The sequence below is a fragment of the Plecotus auritus genome, assembly GCF_963455305.1.
Source record: "Plecotus auritus genome assembly, chromosome: 8".
Lineage (NCBI taxonomy): Eukaryota > Metazoa > Chordata > Mammalia > Chiroptera > Vespertilionidae > Plecotus > Plecotus auritus.
In genome coordinates, this window is record NC_137782.1 from 128,881,377 (window position 1) to 128,894,437 (window position 13,061).

General features: G+C 45.5%; 1 protein-coding gene across 1 annotated transcript in view; it reads right to left on the reverse strand.

The window, feature by feature from the left end:
• ACTG2 (actin gamma 2, smooth muscle) overlaps positions 1-2,279 on the reverse strand; it is a gene marked incomplete at its 5' end in the record, with an annotated part of 29,090 nt that extends 26,811 nt beyond the window's left edge. The window contains one exon of the mRNA XM_080684635.1: positions 2,216-2,279. The remainder of the gene's footprint in view (positions 1-2,215) is intronic.
• Between the last annotated feature and the right edge of the window lie 10,782 nt (positions 2,280-13,061).

The window sequence follows — 13,061 nt, forward strand, 5'->3', positions numbered from 1 at the left end:
CCATGCCCTCCACAGGCACCTCAATTCTACCTCCAGGACTGCTCTCTAAACTGGAATTGTCCCTCAGTGAATTGCACCACCACGCTGGAGTCTATGCCCTACACCCCGACTCCTCCCTCCTCCCTCCCAACCAATCCCCAGGATGTCTTAATTCTATCTCCATGCCACCCTGCACCACCAACCCCGGACACTTTACAAGGCAGTAGCACCCTTGCCCTGTTCCAGTCCACTCTCCTCACAGCTTCCAGAGCAGCCCTTTCAAAGGGCAGATCTCTCGCTGCCAACCTTCTCTAGTCCCCCTTTGCCCAATCCTTTAGTGTAATATAGAAAGCACTGATGATCCAGCCCTGCCCACCCCTCTGAACTTAGCTCTCCCTGCTTTCTGCCTTGAAGTCTAAATTCAGTAGCGCTGAGCCACTTAAAGAATCCCAAAGAACATGCTTCCTCTCTACCAGGACTACCCCAACTCCAGGAACTAGCTCAGGTACCCCTCCTCCAGGAAGTCTTCCCTGATAACTCCTGGGCTGAGTGAGGGGCTCCTCCTGGAGCCCTTGCATATATTTATTTACTCCAACATTCTCATTTATTTGTCTGCCTCTCCCAATGATTGCAGAAGTCCCTACGCTGTCTCTAAGGATCCAGGAGAGTGTCTGGCACATAATAAGCACTCAATAAATATTGATGGAATGAACAAAGGGAAGGAGGAAAGAAATCGTGCCTCGAGGTTAGGATGTCATGCTGCCCATCTTGGTTTCCCAGGCCTGGCGTGTCGAATCTCTCTGCTCATTAGTTTCTCCAGCACCCATTCATCTCTGTTATAAGGTGGGGAGCTCTCTTTTCATTCCCAGGGGATAACTCCAAGCCTAAACCCATTCAAACAATAAAAGCAAGCCCTTACTTCCCTATGCAAAGTGCAGTCCAAACCTACAGCTCAGCATCACCTGGGAGCTTATTAGGAATGCAAATTAGTGGGCCCTGCCCGAGCCTCCTGAATCAGAAACTGGGTGAAGTGCAGCCTGTATTTTAATAAGCCCTCCAGGTGATTTTTAAAGTTTGAGCAGTCAGGGTCAGGCCCTGATAGCACTGAGCTGAGCACTTGATACATGTATTATCTCATTTAATCCTCACAACAGCACTGCCACGTAGGTAGGATTGCTATTGCTCCCATTTTACAGGACAGCACATGGAGGTCATTCAGTAACTTTGGTAGCCCGCAGTCTGCATCCAAGGCCTGCACCCCTACATCTTCTGCCTCAGCCATAAAGAGATGTTAGCAGACTCTGAACACAAAGTGGAAGATTACCAGAGTAAAATTAACGATTGCCCATTGGCCCTCCCCACACAGAGGATGCTCCAAAACTGAACCCTGCCCTACCTTCAGTCCTGCTGTGCGTCCTGGGTTCCTTACCCCAGAGCCCTTCTCCTCGGCCCTTGGGTCTCATTTTCCGCTTAATTACTTGCACACGTGTATCTTTGTGTGCGTGATGGTGGATAACGGCATTGACAGGTGGTTTCACAGCTGGGTGTGTCTTTGGGACAAGTTGCTCAATTTCTCTAGGCCTCAGTGTCCTTATCAGAGAATGAATTAGAAGGCTCCTATGTTCCTCCTGGCCCTAAAACTGCTCGATGCCATGGAACACTGGTTCCTACCCCACCCCTGACTTCCCACCTCCCCCAGTGACCCAACAGCCTTCAGGGAGGGAGAAAACGTTCTGTTCACCTCAGCCAAGCTCAAGTCAGAGGGTAGTGAGACCCACAGAGAACTAGAGTAAATACATTCTTATTCCCAACACAGACATCTCACAGACACTGTGGCCATCATTAGTTGGATTTAAATACCCTGAGAAGAAGCAGGTTTTTGAAAAGCATCTGCTCGCCTAAGACAGTCTCCCAGCCATCGGAGCTGTGACAAAGGACAGGAGAGTGTAGACCTGCGCTGCCCCTGGCCAGCAGGATGAGCAGAGACCGCCGATGTTGTATCCCACCCACCACCCCGTTACGAGCACAGGGAGCACCCATCCAGATTGGAAAGCCCTGCCCCAGGACGTCCCATGGCCAGAAGCAGGCAGCAGTGCGCTCGCAGGCCCACTGAGGGCCTTGACGCGTGTGACTGGGGCCAGCGTCATGGACTCCAGGCCAATCTGGAGGCGCCTCCTGCACCCAGGGGGCCAGGCAGCCCCAGGAGGCAGAGCCTGCGACGCTGTACGGTACTCACCGAATGTAGGAGAGGTCCGTCTCCCAATGACTGAGGGCTGGTGTGTCTTTGGCATAAACACCAGAGCAATATAAAACCCCAGAGGCGGATCTTCTTTAAACAGAGTCCCTAAAAAGGCCAGCTGACGGTGTGTTAGCAATATTACCATATAAGGTGGTTTTTTCAATAAACCGGCCTTGGGGAGGTGGGGGCGGGGGAGGGTTGGGGGGAGTGAATTATCATTTGAAAAATGTATGCAAAAGGACTTGAGCGGCAACCTCCCTGGTGCTGGTGGATTTGTTCCTTTTATGCTGTACTCACATAAACAGAGCTCACACCAGGCCTTATAAGCTGCCCAGAGTGAGGCCAGATGCAGCCCAGCTCCTGGAGGGAGAACCATACCAAGAATGGCAGTGGCCTGCTCCCTCCAGGCCTCCTCCTCGGGCCCTGATGCCTGCCATCCTGGGTCGGCCTGGGACACCCATGCAGTGTCCTCAAAGTGGGTGCAGTTGTGCCTGGTCTGGTGCAAGCCCGGGACAGCTCAAAGCCGAAGGGAAATGCCGTCCGTACCTGGGGGAGGAACCCCCTGGGTCCTACTCACCCGCTGCCCCTCACACAAGCTCACAAGCCCAGGGCCAAGGCGCCTGGGCCCCAGGACACCTTCAGCTGCCTCCAGAACTTCACTGTCTCCTGCCTTCCGCCTTTCCTTACTGGGTTCCCCCTCCCAGTCTCTGAATATTGGAAATTACAGACCAAGAAAGCTGTCTTGGGGTTAAGGCACAACTAACAAGACTACAAGCTTGTAGAATTTTCCCCAGTCCTGTGGTTCTTGCTTTTGTTTGTTTGTTTGTTTGTTTGTTTGTTTGTCTGTCTGTAATTCATGTACTCTCCCCAGGTAGCTGTTGCATTTTCCACTCCATTAGCTGCCAGCTCTGTGGCAATTACCTTCACCTCCACATTCCCACAGTCCCAATCCCTCAGGCCCCACCCAGACTAAAATGACCAATTGCCATTGGACATCCCCACGCAGAGGATGCTCCAAAATGGAGCCCTACCCTACCATCAGTGCCGGTGTGCCTCCTGGGTCCCCCTCCCCCGCCCCCCAGTCCTTCCCCTCGGCCTTTAAGCTAGAAACCTCAGAGTCAGTCTGACTCCTCGCTCCCCGTCATGCTCCACAACCACCTGGGCACTCTCCTGGTGACCCTCCCCCGAAATGCCTGTCAGCCTGCGTCCTCCTCTGGCCCCTCTGGTCCATCCTGCTTGCCTTGTCCTGCTTCAAGCTCTGGTCCTGTCTGGCCTAGAGCCGCCATAGCTCCCTGACCGGCCTTCCTGACCCTGCCCCATCTTCAAACCCAGTGGTTCCCAGTCTGGTCACAAGGCACACTGGATGGTAGCATCAGCATGACCTGGGACCCTGTTAGAAATACAGATCCTCAGGCCCTGGCTGGTTTGGCTCAGTGGATGGAGTGTCGGCCTGGGGACTGAAGGGTCCCAGGTTGGATTCCGGTCAGGGGCACATGCCTGGGTTGTGGGCTCGATCCCCAGTAGGGGGCGTGCAGGAGGCAGCCGATCAATGATTCTCTCTCATCACTGATGTTACTCTCTCTCTCCCTTTCTGAAATTAATAAAAACATATTAATTTAAGAAAAAAAGGAAATACAGATTCTCAGAAATCCTGGGAGTACAGCTCAGCTATCTGTGTTTACAAACCTCCCCCACCCAGGGGCACAGGACGTCTACCCTTCCCTGGAAGAAGCATGCATTGGGCACCTGCTTAAGGTGTCCTGGGACCCCAGGGGACTCCGTCAGGACTTAGGAGCTTGTGTGAGGGACAGCAGGTGGGGAGGACACAGGGGATTTCTTCTCCGGCCATGGATGGCATTTCCCTCTGGCTTTTAGCTGTCCTGGGCTTGCACCAGACCAGGCACAGGTGCACCCACTTTGGGGACACTGCATGGGAGTTCTGGCTGGTTGGGAGTCCTGGAGCATTGGCTTGGTGCCGGACTGTCTTCCCCGGTAACTGAGGACTGAGCAGGGTGGAGGTGAGGATAAGGTGTGCCTGCTGGGGAGAGAACCCAGGGGAAGGATTGGGGAAGGCTTTACCTGAGGGCTTGTGCGGATCCCCTTAGAAAAGGGACACTGTAGCTATCATGATGTGCTCTTCCTCATCCTTTTGTTTTGTTCATCCTCACCCGAGGATGTTTCTTCCATTGGTTTTAGAGAGTGGAAGGGAGGGAGAGAAAGAAAAACATCATTGATTGGTTGCCTCCCACACACAGGGAATCAAACCTGCAACCCAGGTACGTGCCCTTGACCTGAATCAAACCTGAGACCCTTCAGTGTGTGGCTGACACTCTAACCACTGATCTTACTTTTCAACCACTGCCCTGCCTGCTTAGTTCAATGTAAACTCCAGGCCTCCTGGGAAGCTTCCCTGAGCCTTGCAGGTGTTTGGAAAAGTCCTCCCTCCGGTGGTTGAGGGGGCATCCAAGCAGTGGCTGAGGTGGGAGCTGTCCAGCAGGGACAGAGTGCCATCAGTCCTGACGGGCAGAGGCAGCTAAGAGCCAGGGCCCAGATCATGAGCTCCCCTCTCCCTCCTAGGGCGGGACAGGGTGCCTGTCTGCCTTGGCCTGACTTGGAATCTCGAGGGGTATGTTTCCCTTCATCGTGTCAGGCGGCTCCACTCCCTTCTAATCATTCAGCTCTGTGGTCAGGAGGGCGTGCACACCTTGGTCGGTACAATCAGCTGATAAACAATAAAGAGCCTGTAATCAAAGGGAGATCGTTGTGCTTTGGGGTCCACAGAGCCCAGAGGTCAGAAACTGAAACCCTTAAGGAATACTTAGGGATTGAACCAGAAATCCTGGGGGTACCGTTCAGCAGCCGGCGTTTCACAAACCTTAGGGAGGGGAATCCCCTTTGGCTTTGGTTAGAGAGAAAGAGGTGGGGGAGCTGTCAGGCTAAACCAGGTGCCCGAGTATTCCCCACCGCCCCCCGCCTCCCCTTTTCGTATGAGCCAACCCACTCTTAACATTTCTTTCTTTGTTTTTTTGTTTTTCCTGATTTCAAAAATCAATGCAAAAAAAAAAATCAAAGAACACAAAAATATTTATTTTAGAAAGCAAACCTCACACAGACCTGAGTCAGAGATGGCCACCATTAACAGTATGATGCGTATTCTTTCTATCATTTTTATATTACTTTCTATGTAATCCATGCATATTACTTTAAAAATGGAATTATGCTGTAACATATGTTTTTACCACTGTTCTGAAACTTGCTGTGTTCTTTTAATAATACTCTTGTATGTCTTTTCAAGTCAGTTCCTATCATTTTTAAAACCTCACCATAGTTTTCCATAATGGAGATATACCATGAATTATGTCACCAATATCCTGTTGATGGGCTCTTGGGTTACTTCTAATTTTTTTACTTATGCAAACATTGTGGCAATTAACAAAACTTTCCATGTGCCTTTGTGCATGTGTGAGTATATCTCTATGGTAAATTAAAGTGAAGTGGTTTGTTAAAGCAAGTGCATTTGAAATATTGATAGAAACTGCCAAATTGCCCTCCAAAAAGGTTGTGAGTTTACACTCCTGCCAGCACTGTCTGATCCATCTTCTTCACACGCTTCAGACACTGAGCGTCAATGTACATTTGTTGATTACATTGGGAAACATTAATTTTCATGACGCCTCACCTAAGAATTGTTTATAAAAGTAATACATTCAATAAATTTTTTTTAAAAAAAAAAGAAAAATATGAAAATAGGTGACAACTGAGCCACCGTGCTCAGCTGGCTGTCCTTATGCCCGCAAGAACCCTGTGGAACATTGGCAATTATCCATCTTTCTAATCTTTCCGAATCCAAAAGGGGACACTTAGCATCCTTTTATTTTAAAATTAAACATTTAAATTATTTGGGAACTAGTTAGGATGAATACAGTTAGATCACATGGTGAGAGTATGTTTAGTTTTGTAAGAAATTTCCAGACTGTTTTCCAAAGTACCATTTGTGATCCCCCAGCAATGAATGAAGAGTTTCTGTTATTCCACATTGTGGTTTTGAGTTGCATTTGAGCAATTCTTTTTAATATCAATAAATTTCTCCCACTTGACAGTTGTTGATCTTTTCATTTCTTTGAGGGAAGGAAATAACAAATGTCAATTACTCAGAAACTTTTTAAAATGATGTTTTTGTCATTTTATTTTTGTCAAAATAGAAATTCATTTATTTCCTTCTGATTTAAAAGGAATACTTATTCAAAATATTTCGGGGGGGGGAGTATGAAGTACAAAATAAATATTCCCATCATCCAGATAATCACCATGAACTAAAATCTTTCTAGACATTTTTCAATACATACACCCATTTAGAAAATGGTATCTTACTGTACACACTACTTTAAATACTACATAATTTATTTCACTTTTCATTATCTTTCCTTTGTCACTAGAATGTCAGCTCCAGAAAAGCAGTAATTTCTTTTCTTTTTGCTCACTGTTGTATCTCCCATGCCTAGAGGAGGGTCTGGCACATATGGGCACTCAATAAATATCTGCTAAATGAAGAAATAAATTAATTCCACTTTTGCCCTGGCTGGTGTAGCTCAGTTGGTTGAGCATTGTCCCGTGCACCAAAAGGTCACCAGTTCGATTCCCAGTCAGGGTACATGCCCAGCTTGCAGGTTTGGTCCCCGGTCATGTGCATGCGGGAAGCAACAGGTCAATCAATAAAAATACATTTTAGCCCTGGCTGGTTTGGCTCAGTGGAGAGAGCATTGGCCTGCAGACTAAAGGGTCCCAGGGTTCAATTCCAGTCAAGGGCACATGCCTGGATTGCAGGCTTGATCCCCAGTAGGGGATTCTCTCTCATCATTGATGTTTCTATCTCTCTCTCTCCCTCTTCCTTCCTCTCTGAAATCAACAAAAATATTTAAAAATATATATTTTTAAATAAATAAATTTCACGTTTATCACTTAAAATGTCTTAGAAATTGTGTCCATTAATATAGGTTTTCAGCATCATTTATTTTATTGGCTGCATATACTAGTATTTCAATGTATTTATTGAACTAGTCCTTTACTGTTTGGCTGTGTAAGTAGTTTCCAGTTTGTCTCTATTCTAAACAATACGGTAATTCGTGTTTTTACTTAGGTCTGTGTACCTGGGATTATCTTTTTAGATCATTTCAAAAAGAGAAATTTCTTAGTCAAGTAGAATTCACATTTTAATTACAAATTATTTTGTTAAGCCAAACGTCCAGAAAGTAATTGGAACTTCTTCTCCCTGGCAGGTATGAGAGTGTTCGGTTCCTTACAACACAGCTAGAGAACATCAAGCCTTTTGATGTTGTTAATACTCACTGAAGGATATTTTTCCTATTGATTTTTAGAGAGAGTGGTGAGCTGCCTGTTTGTACTTTTTGCATTTTTATTAGAGTGCTTAAATTTTTCTTACTGATTTACAATAGTTCTTTATATATTAAGATATTAATTAACCTTTTCTATGTCATGAATTCTACAAATATTTATTCCTAGTTTATCTTTCTAAATTTTATTTTGGCATTTGGTGTTTTAAAATTTATTTATTTATTTTTACTGTTGACATTATTACAGATGTCCCTCATTTTATCCCCCTTTGCCCACCTCCACCCAGCCCCATTCCTTCCCCTCCCCCCACCTAGTTTATTTTTTTTAATTATTGTCATGTTATCTTTTTCCAAACAGAAGTTTTAGTTATTTTTTTAATTCAAGAATAATGTATATACAGAAAAGTACACAATTTTTAAGTGCATAATGTAACCTCTCTCAATTAATAATTCTCCCAAGGTAAACACTACTCTGACAAAGTTTTAAATTTTATCATAATAATATCTGTCTTATCTTGGGAAATATATACCTGCCTTATATTTTCTAAAGATAGATACTGATATCTATGTTTGGGAAAGCATTCCTCAACTAATAATTATGTAAATATTCACCTACATTCTATTCTGGCATGTTGATTATTTATTGTATTTGACATCTCTAATCCAGCAGAAATGTATTTTAAACATATCCTAAACAATAAGATAGGGATCAAACTCTCCTGCCTTCTCTCTTTCCTCAAGGGTTACTTCCCAGCACCATTTATTAATTAGCCGACATCATTTCTAAATTAGTCAACACCATGTCCTTGATTTGAAATGTTCCCTCTTCCTATACTCTGCTCTCTTCTTTTATTTGTCTGTTTATTTCTGCACCAGTATCTCACCATTTTAAATATAACTCTACGTGTTAATATCTGCTGAACTAAATAGTTCATCATCACTCTTTCAAGCATTTCATAGTTTTATTTCTCATTTATCCTCCCAGGAAAACTTTAAAATCATTCTGTGAAATTCTGTCACCACATCCCCTGAAAAGGTTGAGATCCTAATTGGATTTACATTGAGCTTACATACTAATCTAGAAAATGTTCATATCTTTACATTGTTTGACTTTCCATTTGTGTCTTTCCATTTATTTAAAACTTTATGTCCCTCAATAACATCTGTTTTCATCATATAGATCCTGCACAGTTCTGTTTTTAACTAGATTTTTATATTTTTTGTTGCTATTATGTTAACATTTTTGTTATATTTTTAACTGATCACTGACCTGTAGGAAATATATATATATATATATATATATATATACTAGAGGCCCAGTGCATGAAATTCGTGCACGGGGGTGGGTGTGTCCCTCAGCCCAGCCTGCACCCTCTCCAATCTGGGACCCCTCGAGGGATGTCCAACTGCCCGTTTAGGCCCGATCCCTCTCACAATCCAGGACTGCTGGCTCCCAACTGCTTGCCTGCCTGCCTTCCTGATTGCCCCTAACTGCTTCTGCCTGCCAGCCTGATCTGCTTCTGCCTGCCAGCCTGATCACCCCCTAACCACTCCCCTGCCAGCCTGATTGATGCCTAACTGCTCCCCTGCCAGCCTGGTCACCCCTAACTGCCCTCCCCTGCAGGCCTGGTCACCCCCAACTGCTCTCCCCTGCAGGCCTGGGTCTCCCCCAACTTCCCTCCTCTGCCAGCCTGGTCACCCCTAACTGCCCTCCCTTACAGGCCTGGTCCCTCCCAACTGCCCTCCCCTGCTGGCCATCTTGTGACGGCCATCTTGTATCCACATGGGGGCAGCCATCTTTGACCACATGGGGGCAGCCATCTTGTGGGTTGGAGTGATGGTCAATTTGCATATTACTCTTTTATTAGATAGGATTTGATAGGATAGAGACCTGGTGCACGGGTGGGGGCCGGCTGGTTTGCCCTGAAAGGTGTCCCAGATCAGGGTGGGGGTTCCCTTGGGGCATGGGGCAGCCTGGGTGAGGGGCCTGTGGTGGTTTTCAGGCCGGCCATGCCCCCCGGCGACCCAAGCAGAGGCCCTGGTATCTAGGATTTATTTATCTTCTATAATTGAAACTTCGTAGCCTTGAGTGGAGGCCTAGGCCAGCCAGGGCAGGTGGAAAGCTTGGCTTCCTCCATTGCCAGGGAAACCCAAGCCTCCTGCTCCCTCCATGGCCGCAACCATCTTGGTTGGGCTAATTTGCATACTCGCTCCTGATTGGCCGGTGGGCGTGGCTTCTGGGTGTAGTGGAGGTACAGTCAATTTGCATATTACTCTTTTATTAGGTAGGATTATATACACATATAATACATTATTATACACACTTATCTAGTCATCTTGCTAAACTCATTCACTTGACATTTTTCTTTTTCAGGTAGGTTAACATATCATCTGAAAATAATATTTATTTTAACCAATATTTCTACCTTGTATTTATTTTCTTATTTTTATGTCACTATTTTTTTAAAATATGTTTTTATTGATTTCAGAGAGGAAGCGAGAGGAAGAACTGAACCCAGAACCCTTCAGTCCACATGCCAATGCTCTATCCACTGAGCCAAACTGGCTAGGGCTTTATGTCACTACTAGAGGCCCAGTGCATGAAATTCGTGCATGGGGGGGGTGTCCCTCAGCCCAACCTGCACCCTCTCCAATCTGGGACACCCACTGGGGATCGGGCCTAAATGGGCAGTGGGACATCCCTCTCACAATCCAGGACTGCTGGCTCCCAACCGCTCACCTGCCTGCTTGCCTGATTGCCCCTAATTGCTTCTGCCTGCCAGCCTGATCACCCCCTAACCACTCTCCTGCCAGCCTGATCAACACCTAACTGCTCCCCTGCCAGCCCGATTGCCCCTAACTGCTCCCCTGCTGGCCTGATTGCCCCTAACTGCCCTCCCCTGCAGGCCTGGGTCCCCCCCAACTGCCCTCCCCTGCAGGTCTGATCGCCCACAACTTCCCTCCCCTGCTGGCCTGATCACCCACAACTGCCCTCCCCTACAGGCCATCTTGTTGTGGCCATCGTGTGTGCACATGGGGGCATCCATCTTTGACCACATGGGGTGGCCATCTTGTGTGTTGGAGTGATGGTCAATTTGCATATTACTCTTTTATTAGATAGTATTTAGAACTTTCAGAACAACGTTTGATGTTTTGCCCTTGCAGCTGGCCTCCTCTCTTTAATGAGAATGTTTCCAGTTCGTTCTTCTTAACACATCCCCTACAGCCCCTGCAGGTTCTAATTCATTAAATCTGAGATGGGACCCAGGCAACTCTGCTCTGTTAGTTACACAGATAATTCTGAAGCATGTTCTCCCCACTACACCACTGAGGACCCTGCTCTACTGTGTCCCCATTAAATACTAGTCAATATAATGTGCATTGCCTTTACATTAATAAAGTTTATCTCATTTTAGGTTTATTAAGAGTTATTAATTGGGAATTAAATTTAATAAAATATCTTTTCAGCATCTCAATGACCTCCCCTCTAGGATAAAATATGAATAAACACCTGTTTGAAAGCACCAGGGAACTTCCAGTGCAGACAGGATGTGAGAGGACAGGTTTCTAGAGAGAGAAAAGTCACTGGGGTGAACCTGACATTCTAAGCCATGTTTCTCTTGAAACATCTTTTGATATTAAAGCAGCTCAGGGCAGAGGCCAAGAAGTTGAGCAAGAAGCAGTAACTAAGAGACTGAGAAGGTCACCAGCACTTTTGGCAGACGTGTGGGGCTGGGGAGTGAAAGTCTGGCGTTCAGGGCCCACTGCACAGGAGGAGCACAGGCGAGCATTCCAAGCTCCCCACCAGGAAGCTAATTTTATTGTCCATTTAGCTAGGCTGCAGTATCCAAATACTTGGTCAAATATTAATGTTCCTGGGAAGGTGTGTTGAGACGAGATTAACATTTAAATCAGTAGACTTTGAGTAACACGTATTATTCTCTATAATGGGGGTGGGTCTGGTGGCAAGCAAAAGTAGAACAGGCCCTGGAAAGACTGAACCCAGCTTTGAATACGTTCGGTTCCAGATTGGAATACCTGCCAAAATCCAGAGTAAATTCTCTCTAGAGGCAGATAATACCATTAAGAGCCTTTACACATTTTTGGCCACACTAAAAATTGTCAGGAATACCAGGAAATAGGAATGAAAGAGAGAAAAAAGAAAACAATAGAAACAGATTTCTATATTTTGAAAAATATAAAAAGTACAAGAAAGATAAATTTGGAATATGGTGAAAAGGTCTAAAATGTGTATAATTGCAATTCTAGAAGGAGAAGGGAGAAAAAATGGGGCAGAAATAATATTTGAAAAATAATGGCCAAGAAATTTCCCAAACTGGTAAAACACATTAAGCTATATATTTAGAAGTACTTTGTATCCCAATTAGGATAAATACAAAGACAACTATTCCTAGGCATATAATCCTGGACCATGGTGTGGGGTGGGGGGAAGAACTAAAATAAAAGAAAAATTTTAAAACAGGGGAAAATATGTTACCTTCAAAAGAACAGCAATACAACTTATGGCCAACGTCTTACAATGGAATCACATCTTTAAAATGCTTGATTAATCCAATAAAAAACACCTGATTAATCCGAAAGAAATCAAGAAAGAAAAAGAAAGATAAACAGGTGGGAACAACAGAAAACAAATTGTGAGGTGGCAAACTTATACCCAAACATACCAGCAATTATATTAAGTTTAAATTGACTAAATATTTCTATCCTATCTAATAAAGAGGGAATATGCTAATTGACCCTCACACCATCGCAAAGATGGCAGCACCCACAGCCAATAAGGAGGGAATATGCTAATTGACTGCCCCATCCTCAAAGATGGCTGTGCCCACAGCCACAAGATGGGAGCGCCCAGTCCCCCCAGCCACCCAGGGCCGCCCGAGGCTCAGGTAACCAGGGCCAGCCAAGGCTTGTGCTGCAGCAGAGGTGTGAAGGGGCGTTGCCTTCCCCTGATCGCCAGGTCGCCTCCCACCCCTGAGGGCTCTTGCACTGTGAGATGGGGCAGGCCAGGCTGAGGGACCCCCCTCCAGTGCATGAATTTTCATGCACTGGGCCTCTAGTTTAAAGATAAAGGTTGTTACACTGGCTATTTGATGATATTGAATCGACAAAGAGATGCACTTAAAATGCAAGATTGAAAGTAAAGTACTAATCAAAAGGAAGTTATATAAACATTAGACAAAGTAGCTTTTAAGGCAAGGAGCAGCCCTAAAGATAAAGAGAGACATTTCACAATATAAAGAGAGGGGGAGAGAGGGAATAAAATTTTTCTAAACAAAACAGAGAAACAGACTAGGGCCAGGATCAAACCTGCAACCCAGGTATGTGCCCTTGACCAGGAATCAAACCTGAGACCCTTCGGTGTGCAGCCAGATGCTCTAACCACTGAGCACACCTACCAGGGCCATATTGGGAGATTTTAACACAATTTTCTCAGTAACCAATTGAACAAAGAGACACAAAAAATAAGGAAG